Source organism: Monodelphis domestica, chromosome 3 (genome assembly GCF_027887165.1).
Source record: "Monodelphis domestica isolate mMonDom1 chromosome 3, mMonDom1.pri, whole genome shotgun sequence".
Taxonomy (NCBI): domain Eukaryota; kingdom Metazoa; phylum Chordata; class Mammalia; order Didelphimorphia; family Didelphidae; genus Monodelphis; species Monodelphis domestica.
Genome location: NC_077229.1, coordinates 241,312,754 through 241,337,762, shown reverse-complemented (window position 1 = coordinate 241,337,762; position 25,009 = coordinate 241,312,754). Strand labels below are relative to the sequence as shown.

At 38.1% G+C, this 25,009-nt stretch overlaps 1 long non-coding RNA gene across 1 annotated transcript; it reads left to right on the top strand.

The window, feature by feature from the left end:
* Positions 1-12,657: 12,657 nt before the first annotated feature.
* LOC107651818 (uncharacterized) lies at positions 12,658-22,113 on the top strand. Its single transcript, XR_008917656.1, has 2 exons — positions 12,658-13,345; positions 20,307-22,113. It is a non-coding gene; the product is annotated as an uncharacterized LOC107651818 (long non-coding RNA).
* Positions 22,114-25,009: the final 2,896 nt, after the last annotated feature.

The window sequence follows — 25,009 nt, the reverse complement described above, 5'->3', positions numbered from 1 at the left end:
TTTCTGTGCCCACTCCTTTGTTTATGTTTTCCCCTGACTCTCCTAATACCTGAAGACTCCCCCCCCCCACCACCTTCCACTTATCCAGTTCCTATTTCATTAGATATTTCATCAATACCTTTTCACATAAAATTAGAGGCTATATAGATGTAATAGATGGAATTCTAGCTTCTGGCTTTGGTATTGGGAATACTGGTTCACTGCTAACATTTATTAGTTAGATTCTAGACTCTTAGCTCTCTAAACTTCTTGTGAACCTCAGTTTCCCTTATCTGTAAAATGTATAACAATAGTACCCACTACACTAGGTTGTTGTGAGACTCAAGTGAAGTAATGTAGATGAAATGCTTTGCAAGCCTTAAAAAATGATATATGAACATCAGTGATTACTATTCATGAAGCCTTTCCTGATAAGAGCCATAGATGAGCTGGGAAGAATTTAGGGATCATTTAGTCCATTGGTATCAAATCCAAACAGAAGAGATTATTAAATCATGCATAAAGATATTTTCCAGTGCCTGTTAACTTATAAAACCACAAATTAACATTATCTATGTCTTATTGTATTTTTAAAAGGTTTGTTGAGTATTTCCCAACTACATTTTAATTTAGTTCCCAGCACTCTGGAGTTGCAGCTGAAGGTTGTCCAGCTTGTGTTTGGCATCTCTGATCTTGTCCAACACTTTCATTTTGTCAATAAAGAAATTAAAGATTAGGGAGGTTGAGGGACTCACAGTTGCTCTACCAGCATGAGAATGAAGTGAAATGAGCAGCACCAAGGGAACATTTTATGTAGCAACAGAAATATTGTTTGAAGAATGACTTGTGTATGCCTAACTCCAGAGAAAGAATAGATAAATAGAAAAAGCCAGGCATAATTTAATATATACATATATCTTTTTGTCAAATGATGCCTTGTCCAGTGTGGGGAGGGATGAGTGGGGAGGAAATACTTGGGACTTTTAATGTAATAAACAAATAAATTAATTAGTTAAAAAATAGCAATGGAGTTAGAAATGAAACAGATGTACCCAGACTAATGCCCTAGACAGTACTGTTGACACCATTCCACGCATTATACACCCCACCTCACTTTACACCCATCCTGAAGCTCTTCTCACTACCTTAAAATATGACACCAACATTACTTCTTATTGCAGAGCAGATTTCTCCTTCTCTTCCTTCTTTGAACTCTTAGACATACATTTGTGTCACTCCTGTGAGTACTCACTCATATGCCATTTTGTTTTGTTAACTATTGTACCATTGCACTAGCTAGATGGTCAGGGTCAAATGTTATCCTTCTTTTGTGTGTCCTAAAGTGCCTAGTGCCATGGTGATCTATTGGATGGATGTTCATTGAATTGAAAACTAGCCCTGTCCATTTGTCTCTGTTTGTCTTGCTAGATTGTGTCTCCATCTTGCTGACTCTCTCTTTTACTCTCCAGCCTCAGTTTCAGACCTGTGAGGTTCCCAGTGCACATTACCCTTCCATTTATCATCACTATGACAACAGTAAGCGTGGGTAGGGTTGTTATACATTTTTTCCCCCAACGTAATATATTTTAAAAATCTACTGCAGCCATCTGTCATCCAGTAAGTTGGTCGGAATAGTAGAAAACATCATTTTCCAGACCCCATTGAATAATTTCAACACCCCAAAAGGCTTTTACATTTGTTTTTGTTTGAAGCAACAGTGACCTCCAGTGTTCTGATGAGATCCCTTCATGCTCCCTTTTTCTTTTTGCTAAAACCCTGTTTCCTAACAGTTCCTCTGTTCTGTTGAATTTTTCCCTAAGTTCATAACAAGGTTTCTGTTAGGGCAAAACTATAAGAATTTGACCACCCAAGGAACATAATGCCATGCTTAACACTTTCATAAGCAGTCTCTAATTTTAAAGTACATATATTGGCAATTGCAAAAATCCATCATTCCAACCCTCTTGTTCCTGATTATCTATTAAATAAATAATCCCCATAAAAAGAAAACACTTTCTTTTAGGGGTTCCACAATGAGGTGGTGACTTGAACAATATCTCCACCTGTTGCCCATGGTAAAGTCCTCTTCTGATATCTCATGACAGCTTGTAGTTGACCCTCAGTTCTTAAATGCTTTGCTAGGAGAGTATAACTTTGGCAGGCCTTACCAAGCTGGTAAAACATCAAATATAGGCCAGTTGACAAACTACACATCTTGTCAGAGGGCTTATTTACTTAGTTCAGGAGGCTCATCCCCAGATTGTTTACCAGGAGATTTTTTTCTTTCTTTCTACAGAGACTCATGAAGAATGGGTACTAAGATCAGGAAGGGTTTTGATCTGTCTTGGTGGGGGTATACTCTGGATGAAATACTAAATTGAAACACATTTGTATGATTTTTGGAAATACCTCATATGTAGTGTGGGGTGCTAGTAAATGTTTAACAAACATTAAAAAACCCCCAAAACCCTGACATACTTTTTAGTTTAATCTGTATTATAGTTTTTCCATCACTTTAAATCTAAACTATGAACAAAGTGAAAACTTACCCTCATTTATAACATTTGCTGATTTCCTAAATAAATGTGTTTAGACCAAAAGTCATCTTTTCTGAGCTGGGTCATATTGGTTCCAGCTTACCTAAAAGGCACTCCTACCTATGTTACATAGTCTAGTTGTAAGGAAAGTTCTTTTTAAAATGCAAATCTCTACAGACACTAAAATTAATATTAAATTACAATAATATTTATCTTAGTGATAATGATTTAACAAACATTGACTCTCATATGTCAGATAATATACTGCATGCTAGGGATAAGACAAACACCCCCATACTCAATGTTCTTTTCCTCAAGGAACCTACCTTTATCTGGAAGTTTCAGTCAAGTCTTCTGGAGAGTTTGTTCTTGATCTTCCTTTTTTCCCCTTTTTGGTTACCCATGAAATAGTAGCAGTGTGAATAAGCTGTCTATTCTGAGTTTCTTTATGTTGGAGAATGAAGCCTTAGGGAAGCCTATGAAATTCTCTCTCTTAAAGACAAGGTAGGCAAAAAGTCTCTGTTTCTTCTCTTTTGCCCCCTTCTCTATCTCTCTTTCCACAGTTTCATGTTTGAGAAGGCCTTTGGATAGAAAGTGAATATTTATATACTTTATATGTTTAGAAAGATTATTAGTGATTGTGTTTTCATTTTTTGGAATATGTTTATTTGTGAGCTAATACTTTGCTGTGATAGGACTCAAAGGCTCAATTTATATTGAATTTAATTTCTATTTATTACCTTTTTTGACATATTCCCTTATATTTGTCTGATATGTTCACTTTTAGAAATTCCTCTGATAGTCTGTATAAGTATCTCTCTCTCTAGAATGAAATTACTTCTTTTTTCCCCCTTCTGTTCAGTATTTTTGGTGTTCAATATTCAGAGCCTAAAAGATCTCAAGATTCTTGGTGCCCAACAGATTTGGAGTACAGTAATCCCAGCTAGAGATAGAATACCAGGCTTGGAGTAAGGAAGACATCTTCCTAAATTCAAATCTGGCCTCAGACATTAACTTTGTGACTCTGGCCCATCACTTAATTCTGTTTGCCTCGGTTTCCTTATCTGTAAAATGAACAGGAGAAGGAAATGACAAACCACTCCACTATCTCTGCCAAGACAACCCCAAATGGGGTCATGAAGAGTTGGACAGAATTAAAAAATATTGAAAAACAACAATCTTATTAAAAGTCTATGCCAGTTCATATCAGTTCTTCTATCTTCCATAAATCCTTCACTGGCTATTGCAGCCTTTATATACCTTCTTTACTGAATTACTGTACTCATTATATTTAGTACCACACATATTAGTACTCAATTAGAGACTCTGTTGTGCTGCTCTCTAATTGTTTCATTTCTTATTTTCCCACAGTAAGACCGAAAGTTTATCCAGTTTCATTCCATTCTATTAAATAAATGTTAAGCACCTACTTTGTGCAGGGCATTTTTGCTAGTTCTGGAGGCAGATAAAAAGTTTAAGATATGTTATGGAACTTGGAGTTGAATAAAGTCATAACCTTGAACGTCAGGGCCATTTAAAAAATACTATTATCGCCATCCCATGGTGCCTATCACATCAGGTGCTCAGTAATCACATTTGTTTAATTAAGTGGAACACAAGTCAAAGTAGAGTACAAGGTTTCTTGGCTTCTCTTTAGAAGATCTTCTGATGGGCATGTTTAAGAATTTTCCTTTAACAACAATGAGTCATGAGTCATATACTTTCAAAATGACTGATCTCTGTACCTACTGAGTAATGATTATCATCAACTACTCCACTATGGTATGCTCACTCTGGAGGCTACATTAATATTTGTTAATCATTCTGCAAAGTAATTGAGAACTACCTCTACCCTGACCTCTCCCTGTTTTATGGTCTGAAGACACCACATAGAAATCACCAATACTTGGAAGCTCTGATTGCATGAATTTAACTCCTTGAAGCCCTGTTAACAGAAACTCCATTTAATGAATTGTCTTGACCCTTGAAAGAATGAGCTATACGAGTTATGTGCCACTAGACATCTAGACTTTAAAATTCCCCTTTTCTGTGGTTGTCTGTGCAACATGTTAGTGTTTTAAATTCGATGAGGACCAAAATGAGAACAAAATGAAAAGTAATGAAGCTCTGATGTTAGAATTTTAGGATGGAGGATATTCTTGATTCCCTCTCAAAGTATACCAACCATGTTGGGCAAACCATATACTTCACCTGCGTATAAGCTAGTATATAATTAGCCAATGAACATTTCAATGAAAATTTATTAAAGTGCCTCCCTTCTATGTGCAAAGAAAGGTACTGAATGCTAGAGATAAGGAGTCAAAAACAAAGCAGTTCCTGCCTTAAAGGAGCTCCCATTATACAGTATGTGAACACTTAAGTAAAGAGCAGGTAATTTAAGAAGAGAAAGCCCTAACAAGTGAGGGCATTGGTGAAGTTTTCACAAACAGAGGAGGTAGGAATTAATCTTCGTCTCATTGCAGGATAAAGATTTTGTGAAGGGGACAAGAATATGCATTCCAGGCCTAGGCATTTATAGGTATATATTTTTAAGGAGATGGAATGTCAGTGTTATCTCAATGTCAGTTTTCAACATTGCTCAGGTGCCCAACTCTTTATGACCCCATTTGGGATTTTCTTGGCAAAGATACTGAAGTGGTTTGCTCTTTCCTTCTCCAGCTTCTTTTACAGATGATAAAACTGAGGCAAAGAGGATTCAATGACTTGCAAAGCATCATACAGCTAGTAAGTGTCTGAGGTCAAATTTCATCTCAGGTCTTCCTGTTGTTAGGCTTGGTGCTCTATCCACTATGACAAGTAGCTAACAGATGAGTCATGTTCAAACTCTTAGACCTTTCTCTAATTATTATCTTGACTGGCTCATGCTCATATCTGATGTCTTCCTTGAATGTCTCATAATATACCTCATATTTCTCTCATCTTCCTTCAGCCTCCTGCAAGTATGAGATTCACAACACATGAAAAAATAAAGCTATTTCAATAGAAATAGAGACTAGATTAGTGCCCAAGTCTTTTTTGTAAAACAGTGATTGTAGTTCAAATCTGACCTGGGAAACTACCTGCATGACCTTGGGCAAGTCACTTTAGTTCTGTTTGCCTCAATCCTCTATAAAAGGAAATGGCAAACCACTCCACTATCTTTGTTAAGAAAGCCCCAAGGACATTATTGATATGCGATGGTGAATGCAGTTAAGGATGTGAATGCAATTGAGAATGTTAGTGAATAATGGGTTTCATCTTTATGTTGTTGCTTGCTTACCTCTCTCTGCAGTGTGCCCACATCTTAGCCTGGTCTTAGAGCAAACATGGCACTCTGCAGGATGCTGCCATAACTGTGCCTGATGTGGCCCTGGAATTTTCTCAGAATTCAGTTGGCAACATGGTTGCCTCTCTCAGATAATTCTGCATCCTCATGGTTACTTTCACTCTGAGTTGTCTCTTCTTTACCTTCTGTGCATGCATCCTCTGGCTTCTGGGCCATCTTGCATAGGGCACAGGTGATGGTGGTAGGGAATGGACTGGTTTCCTCTCACAATGGAGCTGCTTCTCTCAGGGTACCTCTACTCATCAAATTCGGAGAACAATTAGAAATTTAGTTTGGCTGGAACTTACTAGAGCAAAGTAGTATAAGGATAGATTAGAGTAAGATTACAGATGTCCTTAAATACCACACTGAAAACTTTATATTTTATTCCAGAGGTAAATGGTTGGGCTGTTTGGCATACTGAAGAGAGATGTGGTCCTAGGGTCAGGAAGATTTGGGTTCAATTCTGTCTGTAGGGCCCTTTTGATTGGAGGGTGGAACAAAGAGCTCTTCCCAGGTCCCAGGACAGTCGTTCTTTCCTTTTCCAAACAACTGCACTCTCCTGGACTTCTCCATCATTGCCCTAAGCCCATGCTCTCTTCCTTCCCTTTCAGCTTTGCTTTGTGTATTGTTTTTCCTCCTTAGATTGTAAGCTCCTCAAGGAGAGGCCAATGTGCCTTTCTTTGTATCCTCGCTACTTAGTAGTACCTAGATGAAATTAGATAACCTGAATTCATAGTGGACCTAGTAACACAGCTGGGTAATTTCTGTCTGGTGGTATTGAGCAATTTAGGTGGGGGAAGAGGGATAGGAAATGTTGGGGAGAATTCCAGGCCAGAGGACTGATGTGACATTCTTACCAGTCTTAAAAGGGCCACTTTTCTTTATCACTGAAGTTCTTAAGGATTTTTTTCTTAATGATCCAAGTCCTTAAGAACAAGAAAGATTATGCCTTTCGATATGATAAAGTAATGGTTAATTTGGCAGTTTTGATAGATTTGAAAATCTTCTTTAGCAATAAAATCAAAATATATATTTTCAAAATATTACAGTGATCAACAATTGAGTGAATGCTGTTCAGTAAAAAGACTATTGCTTTGTGAGAAAAGAATCGTTTTTATAATGTTATTCAGGGGTAACTTTTCATGCTAAAAAATAAAATTGCTCATAATTTTGTCCTAAAGTTACATTGATTATTTCTTTAGTGACACCACTTCAATGGGAAAGTAATTTTTTTGAAGCTAAATATAGGAAGAATCATTCTGAGCACAACAAAGCCTGGATCAGAATTTTAAATGTTTGTTTTCTACAACATTAAATGATTAGATTTTTTTTCTTGCCCCCTTGAGATTTTAAAACTAAGGGATAGCACTTTCAAATACAATGAAGGGAACTATAATTGGGAACTGACTGCTGATTGTAGAAGCTGGTGGATAATTTTTCCTCTAGTAGAGCAAAAGTCATTTTTGAATTTTGTTTTTTAATAAACTGATTTCTTATAAAGAATTAAAAATGAAGAAAATTCTAGTTAAGTTGATGTTTTTAATTGTATCAACTGTTTTAGAAAAAAAATTTAATTGTCAAAAGACAATAAAACAAAAGGTAGAAAAAGTGATTAGATTTGCCTTTTAATTTCTATTATCTTGGCACTCTGGTCCATGAGAAGTTTGTAAATCTTTTTCAAATTGGAACATCAGTTCTCTGGCATTGGTGTGCCTGTTTTTGTTTTATATGTTTTCCCTGCTTTGATTTCAGAATCATCCTAACTAACCATAAGCATCCTAATAGGATTTGAATGAGTACATTCTGTTCCTGTAAAGGGACTCATGAACTAGCCAAATAGTTGCTTGTTGGTTTACCAACAGCACCCCCTTGTGGTCACTGCCTGAATTCCATGATTTCATATATTGTACTTGGATTCTATCGTTTATAAATAGTTCTCTCTTTTGTATTTAAAATGTGCTGATCTAGACATTTCTCTGTTCTTTATAAGTTCATATTCTCCATAAGTTTCCAAAGTCATGCTGAGGATTCACACTAACCACATAGTATTTACAACTCAATGATTCTGGAATTTATTCTCTGAAAATAGAGCCATGTTACTCTCTTGTATGATCCAGATCTTTTGTATCTTGTATTTCATCCTTTCTAATGCTGTTCTTTGACTTGTCATCTTGCAATTCTGTCTAATCTGAATAAACTTTTGCTAATTCTCATTATGAAACTTGTCCATTTTGATGTTTTTAAAATCCTGCATTCTTCAACAAAATTTTCTAATGTGCAGAATTAATTTTATCCTTAATTGTAATTCCACAAACATTTATTAAAAACATTAATTTTAAAAATTACTACATGTAATAAAATTTGCTAAATAATGGAGGATATGCAAAAACAAGTAAGATAATATTTCTTCTCTCAAGTAACTCACATTTTAGTAGAGTCAACAAGGCATGGAAAAATAACCATAATACAAAATAGAATATGATTCAGTCCACTGAACATTTTTTAAGAACATGCTATGTGCAAAGAATGAGATACAGCTTGCTGTACTGAGACAAGTGACACTAGGTAATGGATGAAATTAATAAATTGAAAAGAAAAACATTTATTAAGTGCCTACTTTGAGCCAAACACAATGTAAGGTGCTACAAATGTAAAGTAAAAAAAAGTAAGTCTTTACCTTTATGAAGTTTAGATTCTTTTGAGGAATTAGAGGCAGGTTGAGGAGTGAGAAAACCTTCTAACAATTTATAGCTACCCTGAAGTAGAAGGGAGAGGCAGGTAGGTTAGTCAAGTGGATGAATGCAGGGCTTTAAGTAGGAACACTGATCTTCCTGAGCTCAAAGCTGAACTCAGACATTTAATATGTGAACCTGAGCAAGTCATTTAATCCTGTTTGCCTCAGTTTCTCCATCTGTAAAATAAGCTAGAGAAGAAAATGGCAAAGCACCCTAATATCTTTGCCAAGAAAAACCCAAGTATGGTAAAAAAAAAGTCAGACACAACTGAAAAATGAACTGAATAAAGTGAATAAAGTAGAATGGACTACTTTAGGAAGCAGGGGATTCCTCCTTACTGTAGATATTAAAGTCTAGATTGGATGGCCACTTATTATAAACAGGAGTCTTAGTCATGCATAGTTAGACTCAATATTCTACGGGGTTCCTTAAGTTGGACATTTTGTGATTCTGTAAAATATTTTTTCTTGTAAAACATTTTGTGCCTACAATATGCCAGTCAGAGTGCTGAGTACTTAACAAATATTATCTCATTTGATACCTACTCTTTGAAGTAGGTGTTATTATTATCCCCATTTTATGGTTGAGGAAGTTGAGGCAAACAGAGGTTAAGTATCATTCAATCAGTGTCTGAGGCTAAATTCAAACTTAGGTCTTTTTGTTGCAGTGTTCTATCTGTTTGTTGTGCAAGCTAGCAGTCTCCAGATTTAAGCCATTGTATATTTGAGGAGTTAAAGCTGGGGGGTGATGGTGGTGGTGGTAGAATATAGTTTATATCCTGGAAAACTTAACCTATAGAGGATATTTAGTCCTTGGAGAGGGATGTCAGGAACAGACCAGTAAATGGGATGACAGGGCAGCCACCTCTACTTTTTTCTTCTGTCTGAGACAATACAGAAATATTATACACAACATCCTGGTGAAACCTCTTCAGGGAGAGGCAAAGATATGAATACATATATTTTCTTGCTGATTTAAGATTCAGGACACCTAAAAGAAGACTATGGAAAAATTTGGGGAAGAGGATAACAGTTGTTGCCAATTTGAAAAAAGGTGATATCTCTTCATTTTAAATGTAGTTTAAATATTACAAATGAGAATGTTCCATATATTTAAAAAATCTCTTTCCCTCTTCTTATCCTCTTCCTTTCTCTCTCCCTTCCTCTCCCCTCTGTCTCCCCCTCTCCCTGTAGTTCTAATACCAAGAATATTCTGCTGAAGCAAAGTAGAATCAACTCTCTTTCAATCTTGGCACATACTCCATGTTTGACTAACTCAGGTATGAGTCATTGCAATTTTCCCATCAAAAAAGCTAATTTTAGGAGCAAAATGTCAGGGAGAGATGAAAATAAGAGCTCTGCTTTCCAAGGGTTGGGGTTTTCTTCAAGTTGGACAATGTTTGCTGCTCCCTGTCAAAGCAAGGTTCCCCACAGAGGCTTTTGTGAATATTTTTGGCTGTGATCCTCTGGGATATAAAGGAAAAATGGAAGAACATTTTGGTTGCTCTGTTCCTTTTCCTCAGATGTAACTAAAAAATGCTTCTACCCAGGGTGGTTGATGACCTTCTCAGAAAGTTGATCTCACAAAAATTCCCTTTTGTTGGTTGTTTGACTTTCGTTTTCAATTGACTTTGTATCAGTAGTCATGACAGGTGATGAATAAGGAGCAGCTGTGACTCTCCAAAGGGACTACCATTGGCTTGAAAGGGATACTCTTGGTCAGTGGAACCTGTCCCAGGAGGGAGAGGATGTGCCTTTATTCTCTGCTTTGCTATCAAAAGAGCTTATGAGGTCTGCTTGTCTAGTTCCATACAACACTGCTCCTCAACCATCCAGAATGGCTAGTGATGATTTCCCTTAGTTAAGGTCTCCAGTGAAGTGGGGAGCTACAACTTCCCTTGAACACATATTTAGTATGTGTGTAGCCTTCATGCTCAAGAAAATATTCTGTAAGACTAATTTCCTCCTGAAGTTCTTAAAGGGACAGATAGGTGGCACAGAGATTATTAGAATGCCAGGTCTAGAGTCAGGAAGCCTCATCTTCCTGAGTTCAAATCTGGTCTCAGATACTTACTGGCTGTGTGTCCCTTGTCAAGCTACTTTATCCTGTTTGCCTCAGTTTCCTCATCTGTCAAATGAGTTGGAGATGGAAATGGCAAACCACTCTAGTATCTTTGCCTAGAAAACTCCAAACGGGGCCATGAAGAGTCAGACATGACTGAAAATGACTAACCAACAAAATGTTTTTGAGGGCACTTTCTGTTTACTTTCCACAGTATAAAAGATGCTTACTGTCTTTTCATGTACCTGAAAATTTTATTTCTTGGTCTGCTTTTCTACTGTTGATTCATTCAACAAACACTAATCTGCTCTGCTAGTTGTTAGTAAGAAACCAAATTGAACTAAGCCATGGTCCTTGTCCTTAGGGAACTTGGAGTCCAATATGAACAAAACGACCACAGATGCTCCTAATAGAAAATATGCCACAAGGATATCACAGAAGTGCAAAACAAAGTGTTCTGTGAGGTTGAAGGGAGAATCATCAGAGAGACCATAGGATGGCCTCATCAGAGGTGGCATTTGACTTGGGCTTACAAGGACTAGATAGCAGCTTTATAGGTAAAAGAGGGTGATATGTAGGTATAGGGAAGAACATGAAAAAGTCAGAGACTGGTAAGAATTAGATCTGTCTTAGGACAGATGAATTTGTTTGGAACATAGAGTGCCTATAGAGAAAAGTAATCTGGAATAAGGGTGGATAGATAGGGTAGAGTCAGAATACAGAACTCCTTGATACCAGGGAGAAGAGTTTATAATCAATTCAGGAGGCAATTTAGGTTTTAAGTAGAGTAGTCATGTGGCCAAATCTATGTACAAACAAGATTTTGAAGGTGGTATGAAGAATGTATTTGAGGAAGGAGAGAGTGGAGTTGGGCGGTCACATTAGGAAGCAATCATGTTAGTTTAAGCATCTGGTTACATTTTGAACTTGGGTAGAGATACTGGACATAACAGGTTCCTTGAGTCTTGGGTACCATTTTTGTCAGCCAATAGAAACAAGCTGCAAGAAAAATTGTTACTATCTGATCTACATTTTTCCGTTCTAGTTTTTATTCAATGCAAAGGCATCAGAGGGATGTTTTAGTCAGGGCACAGAGCAGTGGCACTGATACTAAGTAAACACTCAGCAAACACTCCCTCATAGGCTGGCATATTAAAATCTGATCATAAAATCACTCAATCAAGGAGTCAGAAGAGACTGCAAAGGCAATCTAGTCTTAACCATACTTAAAGAGAAATCACTTCTACAACACCCAGGAAAAGTATTTATACATCATTCACTGCTCATTCCTTTTATGTTATAGATATTTGTCAAATTGAACTTGCAAGTGTTTCTGTAGGCAGTTCTCTATAAATGCACTGTATAGTGCCACTTATAAGCATTCCCAGCCAGGCACTGTCTGATAATCCTTTCACCTCAGAGCCAGTCGGCAAAGTTCTTACTGATTTCCTGTCCTTGTAAAACCCACTAATCTGCGGCTTCTTTTCCAATTTTCCAATTTTTTTTTTTACCTGATTTCAACAGTGCCAAGGCATCTTGCCTGTTGGGTTTGATTTGGTTTTCACAGGACACAAAAAGGTCAGGGAGATTTTCTGTCTTTGTAAATATTGCTTCCCTCCCACCCAAACATATTAAAGGTCAGCTAACTATTAAAGCCCCAAAATGAAAAGAGAATCAGTATTCTACATACCAATTATTTTGGCAATTCCCACACCTTCCCACCCCAAACAACATACCACCATGGAGTAAAGGAGAAAAAGCTACCCTTTTATAAAGAATACAGAGCAGAAATGCTCTTTTGAACTCTGGAAGTTTCATCTTGCCAACTGCTTAAAAGGCTTCACCAGTGTAACCATGATTAATTTTGAAATGGAGAATTGATGAATCATTTTTTTCCTAGGGCTCTTTTCCAGGACTGTTTATCCATAAATGTTTCCTCTGAAACGTATGGGAAATGGATATCACCATCTGTCCATGTTTTCATCATGATGTCCATTTCCCATACACTGTACTCCAGAAGAAATATATAATGACAAATAGTCCTTGTAATTAGAGGGAAAAGGAAGAATATCCCTTAAATAAAGGAGAATAACCTACTTTCCCCCCACTCTGGTTCTAGTTATAATTGGAAGAATATTGGATTTGGAGTCAAGGAACTTGAGGTTGAATTCTGGGTCTACTGTTTACTCCCTGTCTGAACATGGGGAAACCCCTTAAATCTTTCTAGCCTTGGTTTTCTCATCTGTTTAAAAAAAACAACAACAACAAACCAAACTGGATTAGATGATTCCTGAATTTCTGACTAGCTTGAAACCTTGTAGATAGATTCTGCTCCTTCCCCACCGCCTCCAAAGAAACTGAGAGCCCTCCACCCCCGCATATCTCGTTCTACACCTTTAGCCTTTCTCTTGAACCCGGACTTGTAACCTTTAGTTCCGGGTCATGTTCCTAGGGCTTTTCACCCGTGACCTGTTTGGAGTGTTCATGTGACAACCAGCTACACATCGAGAGTGGGGACGAGCTGGGCGGAGGAGCGGATTCCATCTTCTACACAAAACCCTATGGAGACCTAGGACATTCTGAGTTTAAGGTTACTGTGAATCAGAAGTGAAGTACAGCAGGAGTAGAAGTCATTTACTATGCTATACCGTTTAGAGGTCTAAGAGAAAATGGAATCCCAAGCACAGTTCCAGTGCCTATTAAAGGTATGACTGTGGGCAAGTCACTTAACTTCCCTGAGCCTTTTTTCTTCTGTATAAAATAGAGGTTCTAGCTTCCTTTAGGTCTTGTGAAAACTCTACCTTTAGTAGGAAACTCCTTCCAACACTACCTAATGCTAGTGCCTTCCCTCCACGATTATCTCCACTTTTTCCTGTATAACGTTTTCCGTATATAATTGTTTGCATTTTGTTTGCCTTATTGAACCATGAGATCCTTGAGACCAGAGATTGTTTTGGCCTGTCCTTGCATTCATTGTCTTGTAAATGTAGGTGCTTAACAAATGCTAATTCACTTTACTTAATATTAATTGTATTCCCTTTCTGAAGGATGGTTGTGGGCAAAGCATTCTTAAAATGTGAAGGAAATAGGATTTCAGTATTCCTTATTGGACAAGAAATAATTGTGAAGATGGCCCCCACTTCTCTCATTACCTCTAGCAAAACCTGCTGACCAACTGTTACCAATAGGCAGGCACATAAATTACAGCATTGGAGTCAAAGTTTTTCTGTCCCAAATCACTGGTCCTACTTCCAGTCCAGCCAACCATGATACAGGAGAAGCAAATTCTGTGGAGAAGTGATCCTTAACAGCTGCTAACCATCACTTGTATTTCAGGCAAGCCAGCCCAGCCCAAGTGAGGCACTCTGAGGAAGAGACTAGAAGCAGCTTATGCCAGGAAAGTTAAGCCACCATCATTGTCTTGATCACTGTCTCCCCTCAGATCCTGATGCAGTCAGCCCAGGAGCCCTGAACCCAAAGTCCATGGAATAACAATGCTTCCCGTCCCTGGTCTGCAGCCATCATTCTGGGAATGAAATCCCTGTGAGAATGAAATCTGGCAACTGCTCCTGCTTGTGCTACAGCCAGATCTGTGGGAGATCCAGAAAAGAAAGTTCTTGTCACTGAAGGCCTTGGGACTTCCATAAAAGAGACATTAATATGTCTAGCAATGGCCTATCATTAATGAAGAGGTTACCAGCTGCTTTGTTCTTGTGCCCTAAGCACCATGGGACTTTTCCATCTGCTCATTCCCTGCTCGAACCTTCCCTTTGTGTTGTCTCCTCCAATGGAATGTGAGATCCAGGGATTGATTGTCTTGCTTTTTTTTTGTATCCTCAGTGTATGCCTAATACAGTGCTTTGTACATAGTAAGTACTTAATAAATGCTTTATTCATTCATTCACCAGAATATAGGATGATATAGTAAGAGCTGAATCCAGTGCCTTGATTTTCAGATGAGGAAACTGAGACTTCCATGACTTTCTCAGTGTTAAAGGTACTTGGTGTCTCAGGACTTGAATGCTTGTTTCTTTTACTCTAAACCCAGCACTGTACCACCTTGCTACCTCTAATAATATTTATAATAGCATTATTTTAATAATAGTTATACTTTGGATTGTGTACTACACTTTGAGTAACTGAGGACCTGGTTTTTCAAGTCCTGTGTCTAATATTTATTTACTGTGTGATCATTGGCAAGTCATTTACCTTCTCTGGGCTACAGACAACTCTCTTAAGACTTTAGAGGTAGGCGTTCCCACATAAGTGAAATAATAGGTCCCAGACAGAGTTATTAATATACCATCTAGATGTGGGGTACATTGAGTAGCAGCCTTGGCTTTACAGCCCTCTTAGCCTTGACCCATTTGGGCTACATAATTCAGGTCAGCTAGTGGGACTCTGGAGAATTTTCTGGCAGTAAGACTAAATGTGAAATGGAAACAGCTATTCTCTATTTACCAACCTATGCTGTTCACATTTAAATAAGATACAATATCCCAGCAGGGTTTTGTAAGGTGGAAAACAACCAGCAGTTTCTCACCCTAGAGTTAATCCTATTCTTGGACTACATGTAGGAAAGGCAGCAAAAGCTTTTGTCATTATAAAGTGAATGCCTCTAGTTTGCCTTTAAGCTACTCTTTACCAGTTTTAAGAGCTTGAAATAAATTCTAGCTTTTAAATCTAGAATTAAAAAGGTAGGGGATCTCTTCCTAGGAACCATGTGAATTTTGAGCTCAAATGTCAGGACAGGAAGGACTTATCTTTAAACATTTTCTCTAGCAAGGGAATTAATAGTCTGTAGTGAAGAGACCACTGAACTTTGCATTAAAGGGCCTGCATTTGAGTCCCTGCTCAAACACTTATGAGTTGGGTAACTCATGAATGAGCCCCAACTTTTGTGAACCTCAGTTTCTTTTTTTCTACAAAATAAGGAGATACCTATTTCATAGGATTGTTGTTTGGGGAGAAGTGCTTTGTTATCTATGAAGTATCATGCACTCAACAACAATAACTATTCTTTAGATTTCTAACAGATAGCTAAATCTAGTAATTACACAAATATGAACAGTTCAGTTATTATTATACTTTACAATAATAGCACTCATCACTTATATTGCTCTGGACATCTAAATCTTGGCCATCAGGACAGGCATCTCCTGAATGACACAGGCTTTTCTCCCACATCTATGCACTATGGGCTTTGTTTTGGTTTCACAAAAAGAGAGTAAGCCCTTATGAAGTGCCAGGTACTTGACAAATATTACCTCATTTGCTTCTTGCACCAATCTTGGGAGGTAAATGCTATTATTATTATCCCCACTTTACAGTTGAGAAAACTGAGACAAATAGAGGTTAAGTGGCTTTACACAGTTAGTAAGTATCTGAGGTTGGATTTATACTGTGGTATCCTTGACTGTAGGTCTAGAACTCTCTCCACTGTGACATCTTGCTGCCTCCAGTGCATAAGAATTCGTATCCACAGATCTCCCTGTTATTATCATTAGAATTTTCCATAAACATTAAACTTTCTAAGTCATTTCACACATCTTTCATTCCTACATTCATTTATTTAATGCCCTTATCTTGTGTCTTAGAATAAATACTAAACATCTCTTCCAAGGCAGAAGAGTGGTAAGGGCTAGGCAACTGGGGTTAAGTGACTTGCCCAAGATCATGCCGCTGGGAAGCATCTGAGGTAAGATTTGAACTTAGGTCTTTCTGATTCCAAGCCTGTTGCTTTATCCAATGTCACCTAGCTACCCTTCCATATGTCTTTTAAATGAAGATTTTAGGACATAGAGATTTTTCATGATCTTCTTTAGACATAGATTAATTATGTCTAAAAGAAATCTTTATTGACTCTTTACTGATCCTTAAAGAAGTCAAGTTAAATTATCAAATATTTATCAAATAACTATTATATGCCAGGTACTGTTAAACATTGAGGATACAAACAAAATTGATGTATGATTCAGAATCTTTGACCCAGGATTCAAAGATCTTCCGCTAGTCAGAAGTCATACTGCTTTATCAGCCTTTTTGCAATCCACCATTTAATTTACTTTCCTACCAAACTGGGCAAAATTCTAGTCAATTCCCTCACTCCATATTCCCCCAGAGCTAGTATCTTTTATTCCTTTGTCCTCTCTTCTTGTCATTATATGTTTTCCTATTTTCAGAGTGGCCTTCCCACTGTTTTGCCCACTGTATTCCCATAAATCCTTTATAGCCTAATTAGAATGTTATGTTCTTTATGGAGCCTGTGCTGATCCCACCATTAGTCAGGTTAACTGACAGTCAACAAGGCTAGCTGATATTTGTAGCTAGCCTAGCAAATGAATTGCCTGTGAGGGTGATTTAGATACTCTTTTTATTGTTTGAAAGTGTGAAAAAGAAAGGAATCACCATGGAGTTCAACTGATCAATGAATTCTGATAATTTAAGGAATAGCTAAGTGTTTCTTTTTTGTTTTTGTATCTCTAGTGCCTAACTCTTAGTAGGTCCTTAATTTTAAAAATCGAATTGTTTAATTAAAGTAAATACTATATTTTAGCTCTACTAGGTTTTATATTGTTAACTTCAGGTCATCATTCTAGTCTGGGAATCTCAATTTAGTTATCCATTGTAGTTCCAGTTTAATGTCATCTCCAATTGCCATCTATGTCTTTAGCCAATTCAATTAACATTTATTAAGTGGTTGCTATGTGTGAAGTATTATTCACAGAACTGAGTAAGGACAGATGCTTTTCAGAACTGTATCAGAAATCAGACTCCAGGCTGATATTCATTCATTAATCAATATTCCTTAGGTTTGATTGGTTAAATAGCTCAAACCCATATAACTCTACTATTATTCAGAACATATCAAAATGGAGTAGTGAAATGAACTCTGGAGTTGGAGTATGTGACACTTGAAAAGAAGGTATGGAAAATGATCAGGAGGGACAGTCATTGTCTGGCCAGTATTTGATAAGAAGGCATACCCAAAACTATTAAGTTTTTTCCCTTAAGAAAGACAGCTGCAGGGGACAGAGTCAAGATAGCAGCTTAGCAAGCAGCAAAAGTTCAGACCTCGTGGAAGACCCTTCCTTAACCGATACAGACTGAATGCTCCTAGGGCACCGAAATTCAATCTGAACAACAGGACAGAAGCAGGGAACCCTCCTTCTGGACTCAAATCAAAAGATACGCCCCCCAAAAGCCGGAATCCGAGAATACTCAGGGCTAAGAAGAAGGCAGAGGGTAGGTCCCAGGACTCCTCCCCCACAACCCAGAGGGCTGAGCCCATGGCAGCAGCGGGAACCTCTGAGCGGGCAAAGGTGCTGGTTTGCAGGGTCTACCTTGTGAGCAGCGGGGCGCTGGGCTCAGAGCATCCAGCTTGGACAGCAGGGAGGAAGCCAGGGAGAAACTGGCCATGGCTGGGTCCCTCCATTGGGCTCCAGTCTCACCATTGCCTTGGGGCACATCCAGACCAATCCAGTTAAATCTAATCCCATCAGAACTCCTCAGAGTTTAGGGAGGCGGGCAAAGGCACTTGCAGACAGTGGAGAAGCAGCTGGAGAGAACTGGAGAGAGTCTGGATGGCCCAGCCTTCCAGGAGTCTTCAGAGCCTCAGAGCTTCATACCACATACAGCCCAGTCCAGTTGAACTCAATTCAATCAAAAGCCTCCAGAGGTCAGGGAAGCTAACATTCCTCCCCTAGAGACTGTACCAAGAGATCTGACAAAGCTCCGAGAGGGGAGACTGACAGCCCCAAAACCAAAACAAAATGAGAGGAGCAAGAGCCCAGCCAAATACGGGGAGCAAAGTAGGGGTAAACTCCAGCAAACAACAGAAAAAGAAGAAAGAAATTACAATAGACAGCTTCTGCACAGGTAATGAGCAAAGAGCGAATGAAACAGAGGGGGAGGACCCAGCAAAGGAAAAATCAGAAATCCCAGCGAATTGGATACAGGCTTTGGAAGAACTCAAAATGCAATTCAAAACACAATTAAGAGAGGCTGAAGACAATTGAGAAAAGAACTTAAAAACTAAGATAAGTCATCTGGAAACAGAAAATAGTGTCTTGAAAGCCAAAATCAACCAGCTGGAAAATGAGGCAAAGGAGATGAAAGATGAGGCAAAGCAGATGAAAGATGAGGTGAAGAAGATGAAAGATAACCTCCAAAGAAAATCCGACCAAAAGGAAAAGGACGACCAAAAAACTAAGGATGAAATCCAGTCTTTAAGAACCAGAATACAACAACTAGAATCGAGTGACCTCACAAGGCAGCAGGACACTATAAAAGAAAACCAAAAGAATGAAAAAATTGAGGAAAATATGAAGCATCTCATTCACAAAACAGAGGATTTAGAAAATCGTTCAAGGAGAGACAATTTAAGAATTATTGGCCTACCAGAAGACCATGACAAAAGAAAAAGCCTGGACATTATATTACAGGAAATTATTAAAGAAAACTGCTCCAAAACCCTTGAACAAGAGGGAAAAGTAGAGATTGATAGAATCCACAGATCACCTCCTGTACTTAATCCCCAACTGACAACACCCAGGAATGTTATAGCCAAATTCAAGAACTATCAGACCAAAGAAAAGATATTACAAGCTGCCAAGAAGAAGTCATTCAGATACCAAGGAACCACAGTGAGGATAACTCAGGATCTGGCTGCATCCACACTGAAGAAAAGAAAGGAATTCCGGAAAGCAAGGGAACTAGGTCTACAACCAAGAATCAACTACCCAGCAAAACTGACTATATTCTTACAGGGGAAAGTGTGGTCATTTAACAAAATAGAAGAATTTCAAGAATTTGTAAAGAAAAGACCAGACCTGAACAGAAAATTTGATGTCCAAGCACAGAACTCAAGAGAATCATCAAAAGGTAATTAAAAAAGAGGGGGAAAAAGAAAAACAAAAACAAAAAAATATTTTAAGAGACTCAATAAGTTAAAATGATATGTATCCCTATAAGAAAAGAGGTCATTGGTAACTCTTAAAAACTGTTGTTATTACCTGGGCAGCAAAAAGAAGTATACTTAGAGGGAACAGCAACAAACTGTATAGGATGAAAGGACAAGACATAAATAGGTATATAGATATATGCATGCAAAAATACATATGCATGAGTATGCATATATATATATACATATATATATATAACTAGAGCTTAAAAATAGGTTAATATTAAAAGAAATGGGAAAAGAAACAAATGGGGGTAAATTTATATGTCACAAAGAAGCTCATGGTGGGAGGGGGGAGAACATCAATACACTGGAAGGGTAAAGAGGTCAGAGACAGGAAATACTCAACTTTTATGTGCTTTGAAAGTGACTCAAAGAGGAAAAACAATCCAATCCATTGGGGGCAGAGAATAGATTTGCACCCTATAGGGGGGTAGAAGGGTAACAAAAGGTCTGGTGGGGAGGGAAGCAGTAAAAGAGAGGGAGGGAGCAGGGGGTTAATTTTCAAAAGACTACAGGGAAAATAAGGGGGGGGGATAAATAGGGAGGGGGGTAGAAAAGGAAGTAAAATAAGAGTGGGAACAAGGGGGACTGTTCAAAAGAAAGACAGCTGCACATTGAAACCTGAACTCTACAATCCATGAGGATTGCTAGAGAATACCCATGGTTTTTTTTTTTTTGTTTGTTTGTTTGTTTGTTTTTAGGATTGTTAGGAAAGGTTTGGGATAATCACTTGGAAAGAAGAAGGAATGATGAAGGATGAACTTAAGAACAAGGCTTCCAAGTCCTGGGGATGGCAAGACAGCACCTGTTACTAACAACCATGAGAACTGCACCAACTTATCTTTCTAGGTTTTATGTGGGGCATATCTAGGACTGCTTGTATCTGGCAGGCAAAATTGGGGACAAACTAGCAGTTGTTTGTCTTGAAAGGAGGGAAAATAATGAGGTGGTTCAGATTTCTTTGTGTTAAAAAATATGTCTCAATGCAGGGTCTACTGTTTCTGGGTTTCTTGTATGTCTTTATATTCTCTAGCATTTGTCTCTAGGAAGGTCTTGCTGAGCTCATTGCAAAATATTTCCCACCCTCTTCCCTTCCCAACTACCCTCTTCCCCACCTACAACTCCACCCCATTTAATGAAAGACAAAAAAGCAATTTAGAAAAACCAATCAGTATATAAAATATTTCACACACATAAATCACTCACTTCTTTAGTTAAGGGAATGAGATGTATTTTTTCAATACTCCTTGGGGCCATGTTCAGTCATTATAATTATATAGTATGCAGTTTATTAATTATCTTTGTTCTTTTTATATTGTTGCAATTTGAATATTGATTTTCTAATTCTGCTCACTTTATTCTGTATCAGTTCATTTAATTCCTTTGTCCTCTCTTCTCTTCATTATGTTTTCCTATTTTCAGAGTGGCCTCCCCACCATTTTGCCCACTCATTCCCATGCTTTTCTTAATATTTCATCATTTTTTTACACTGTAACAATATTTCATTATATTAATTTATTACATTCTTTTCACCATTCCTCAACTGATGGGCTTCTACTTTGTTTCCAAATCCTTGCCACTACAAAAAAATCTTGCTATGACTATTTTGATGTCAATGGGTTACTTCTCTCAATCTTTGACTTCCTTGAGGTATATGTATAGCAGTGGGATCTACCCATCTAATGTTAAAGGACCTAAAAGAAAATCTCCAGTATTTTGGATGGACCTGTGAAGGTTTACATGAGAACATGGATAAAAGCTTGTGGAGCATAGCAGTCCTATATCATTTCTCTAACTACTAATATGGCAGACATATACCACTCATCCTGTGCTCCTGCCTTGTCCAAAGATACTTTAGGTAAGTTATCTTAGGGAATAAGATACCATCTGTTAGAATCATCCCATTTCTTATGGTTCTATGTTATTAGAATTGCCTAAATTTTGATGAGAAACATCAATATTAACCTGATAAAACAATAACACATGCCCTGCAAGTCAACTTGTAAATGTTCTTGCACCAGAAAGGTTCAGAAGAGCCCTGGGTGAACCCTAAGTACCTGTAGATAACTCCAAGTCTGTCTTCTTCCACTTTTGTCAAATTCATGTCCTGGTTTACATTCCAAACTTTTCTTGCTAGGCAGTAGTTTCTCCCTTGTTACTCAATCCTAAAGACCCCCGCCTCTATTTTTAAAGAATATTCTAAAACCTATAATCTTCTCCTTCTCCCTGGCCTTGGTTTTCTTTAATTTTTTTTAAACCCTTACCTTCCATTTTGGAATCAATACTACATATTGGTTCCAAGGTAGAAGAGTGGTAAGGGCTAGGCAATGGGGGTTAAGTGACTTGCCCAGAGTCACACAGCTAGGAAGTGTCTGAGGCCAAATTTGAACCTAGGACCTCCCATCTCCAGGTCTGGCTCTCAATCTACTGAGCCACCCTAATCCTTTCTTTTCTTCTAACCCTGGAACATATCTTTGTTTTCTCAATAGAAATAAACAATTTTGCTGAGCACATGGTGATTCTTTGGTTTTCAGGGCTAATAGGTAATTAAAAAAATTAAAAAAACCACTGTGGCTCTCTAGTTATTAGGGGAATAGTTATACTGCTCTTCTCTTGTTTTAAGGATTGACACATTGTATAAAAGAATGATAAAATCCCAAACCAGTATCATGATGTTTGAATGCCATCATATAGCAGCTTCTATATTACATGAGAAAACACTCCCATAGTTCCACCCTATGGGTTTGGTATGGGGCAGTGGTTTTCCAATTACTTTCTTTTTTTAAACCCTTATTTATGACTTAGTAAGAACTTTAAGGCAGAAGGGCAAGAGATAGGCAAACAAGGTGAAGTGATTTGCTCAGGGTCACAGTTAGGAAGTGTCTAAATTCAGATTTGAACCCAAGTTCTTCCAACTCCAGACCTGGCACTCTTTCTACTCTGCCACCTACCTGTCCTGACACCCCAATCACTTTGATTGGATTCATCATTCCAATTATTGGAAATCTGAGTCTCATGTCTGACAGCATGTTCATTTAGTGTTCTCAGTGTTGAATGAGCTGTTTGTGGTCACTGGAACATATATGTCCTTACAAGCAACCTCACTTTTTTCCTGTAACTACCTCTCTTTCAGAGACCTTTCCTCCATCTTGTAGTTCAAACCTTAGTACAACTAGCTGGTATGAAATTAATATAAAGTCAGAAATTTGGATGATGTTGATGAGCTCCTCATGGCTGAGTTGTGATCTGCTTCATTTGAGGCAGGATTAGCATCAATGAAATCATGGAGCTACTGAAGTGTAATTTTAATTTAGAGCAAAACTTATCTTTGAGAAAATATCCCTAAAATTTGAATTATAAAATCTCATTTTCACACATTTTGTAATGAATCATCTTAGTTCAATTATTAAATTAAACTAATTTTCATGAAACATCAGAAACAGAAAATCAGATATTTGTCCAGAGACATCAGTGATCACTTAGTCTACTTCCCAAGAGCTTTTATGCTAAAAAGTTTTCTAGGTGGAAGATTTCCTCAAGCTTAAAAGTACCTCCTTCTGATTCGTGAAATTCCACCACAGAAATAACTGAATCAGTTTTGTGTTTGTAGCACAGCACATTCTCTCACAGTTTTGACTCATTCACATATTTTTATACATATGCCTAGAGATAGGTCTAGGTTAGGGAGTCATAGTTCCTGGGGGGGGGAGAGAAAGAGAGAGAGAGACAGAGAGAGAGAGAGAGAGAGAGAGAGAGAGAGAGAGAGAGAGAGAGAGAGAGAGAGAGAGAGAGAGAGAGAGAGAGAGAGAGAGAGAGAAAGAGAGAGAGAAAGAGAGGAGAGATTGAGAGAGACTATGACCTCTGGGCAATGCTAACTCAATCTTAGGGTCTTAGGGTAAATCTGGGGTATGAAAACATATCTGTACCCATGATTATACCTCCTGATATGCTTCCAATGTCTTCCTTTACACATATCAATTACAATGAATGACATAATTCCATGGAAAAAGTTGTGGATGAAGGAGTGGGAAAAAAGCATTTAAGCCAAATAAGGAGAAGAAAATAATGTTGTGATCTGACAAATGAAGGAGATCAGATGGAGAAATTAGGCAAAATTTGGATGAAATAGAGGAAAATTGCACAACAATCTTCAGCCAGAAATACTGGTCCAAATCCTGTCCTTGAGTTACAAGGAAAGCAGAATTGAGAACATTCAATTGTCTTACAAGAGTATAATGAGCAACCTTTGGAAATGGTGTTTTCCTTTGGAGGTCCTCAAGTAAAAGTTGGATGACTGTTTGCTATGTTAGAAAAGGGATTTCCTTATGTGTGAGTTGGGCTAAATGGTGGCCGATGTCCCTTTCAACTCTCAAATTCTGTGATTCTTTGAACTCAAACATGAAACATTTAACTAAGTTAAAGGCATAAACAGGAATAATCAATACATAACAATTGTGAGAGAGAGAAAAACCAGAGACTTTTGGAAGGAAAGCCTGGTGGAGCTGCAAGGATTCCATCAGCAGTGGGGGTTGGGCATAGAGAGAAGGTTTGGGACTCTGAAAGGAAAAAAAAAAAAACCTTGGGAGAGTCAGTTGACTGAGACCTGCTAAGGTGAAGGTCCATTCTTTGACTGGATCCTGATCCCAGAAACCTTTCTCTCTCTGAAACCTGATCCCAATCTTTCCAGATCAACAAATGGACAAAAACCTGAAGAAGTAAGTAGTCCACAGGAAGACCTGCCATAATCTCCCTTTACCCTTCACTTAAGACACCTGCTGTTCTGTGCCAGAAGCCAGGGTTCACTTCTCTGAACCCCTCAGGGACTCAGGCCACCAAATCTTAGTTGCCTAATTTTGGGGGGAAGGGTTTATCTAGATAGGGATTCCTTCCACCCTCTTTCCCTTTTAACCCCAATCCACCATCCATTTCAACCTTGTCCTTCATCTTTGTTTTCATAGAATAAACCTGTTATTAAAACCTTTTACTGACTCAAACCTCAGTGGAGGACAGTCATAGCTGAGGGGGGAGAGAAGTGACCTGTCTCTCCCTAGAAGGAAGAAGTTTATCATTTAGGAAGGGCCTGGCAATAAAGAGAGAAAAGGCAGACACAGTGAGGGGCCATAACCATAGAGGACTCAAGGAGGAAAACTGATTCACCCTCCTTCTATCTATTGACTTAACTATAACATCATCTCCTCCTCCTTTGTCTTCGGTTATTATACAATCTATCTTTAAACCAATGCCACACTATCCTAGTGATGCACACTGTATCTATGGAGAAGAATTGGCACACACACAGAAACCTAGAAATAAGACATATGAATGAGTAAGGAGATTGATATGCCTGGGGCAGTCATGATTACTACATGCTTGGATGTTTATGGTCTCTTTAGAGTCTCTTTTG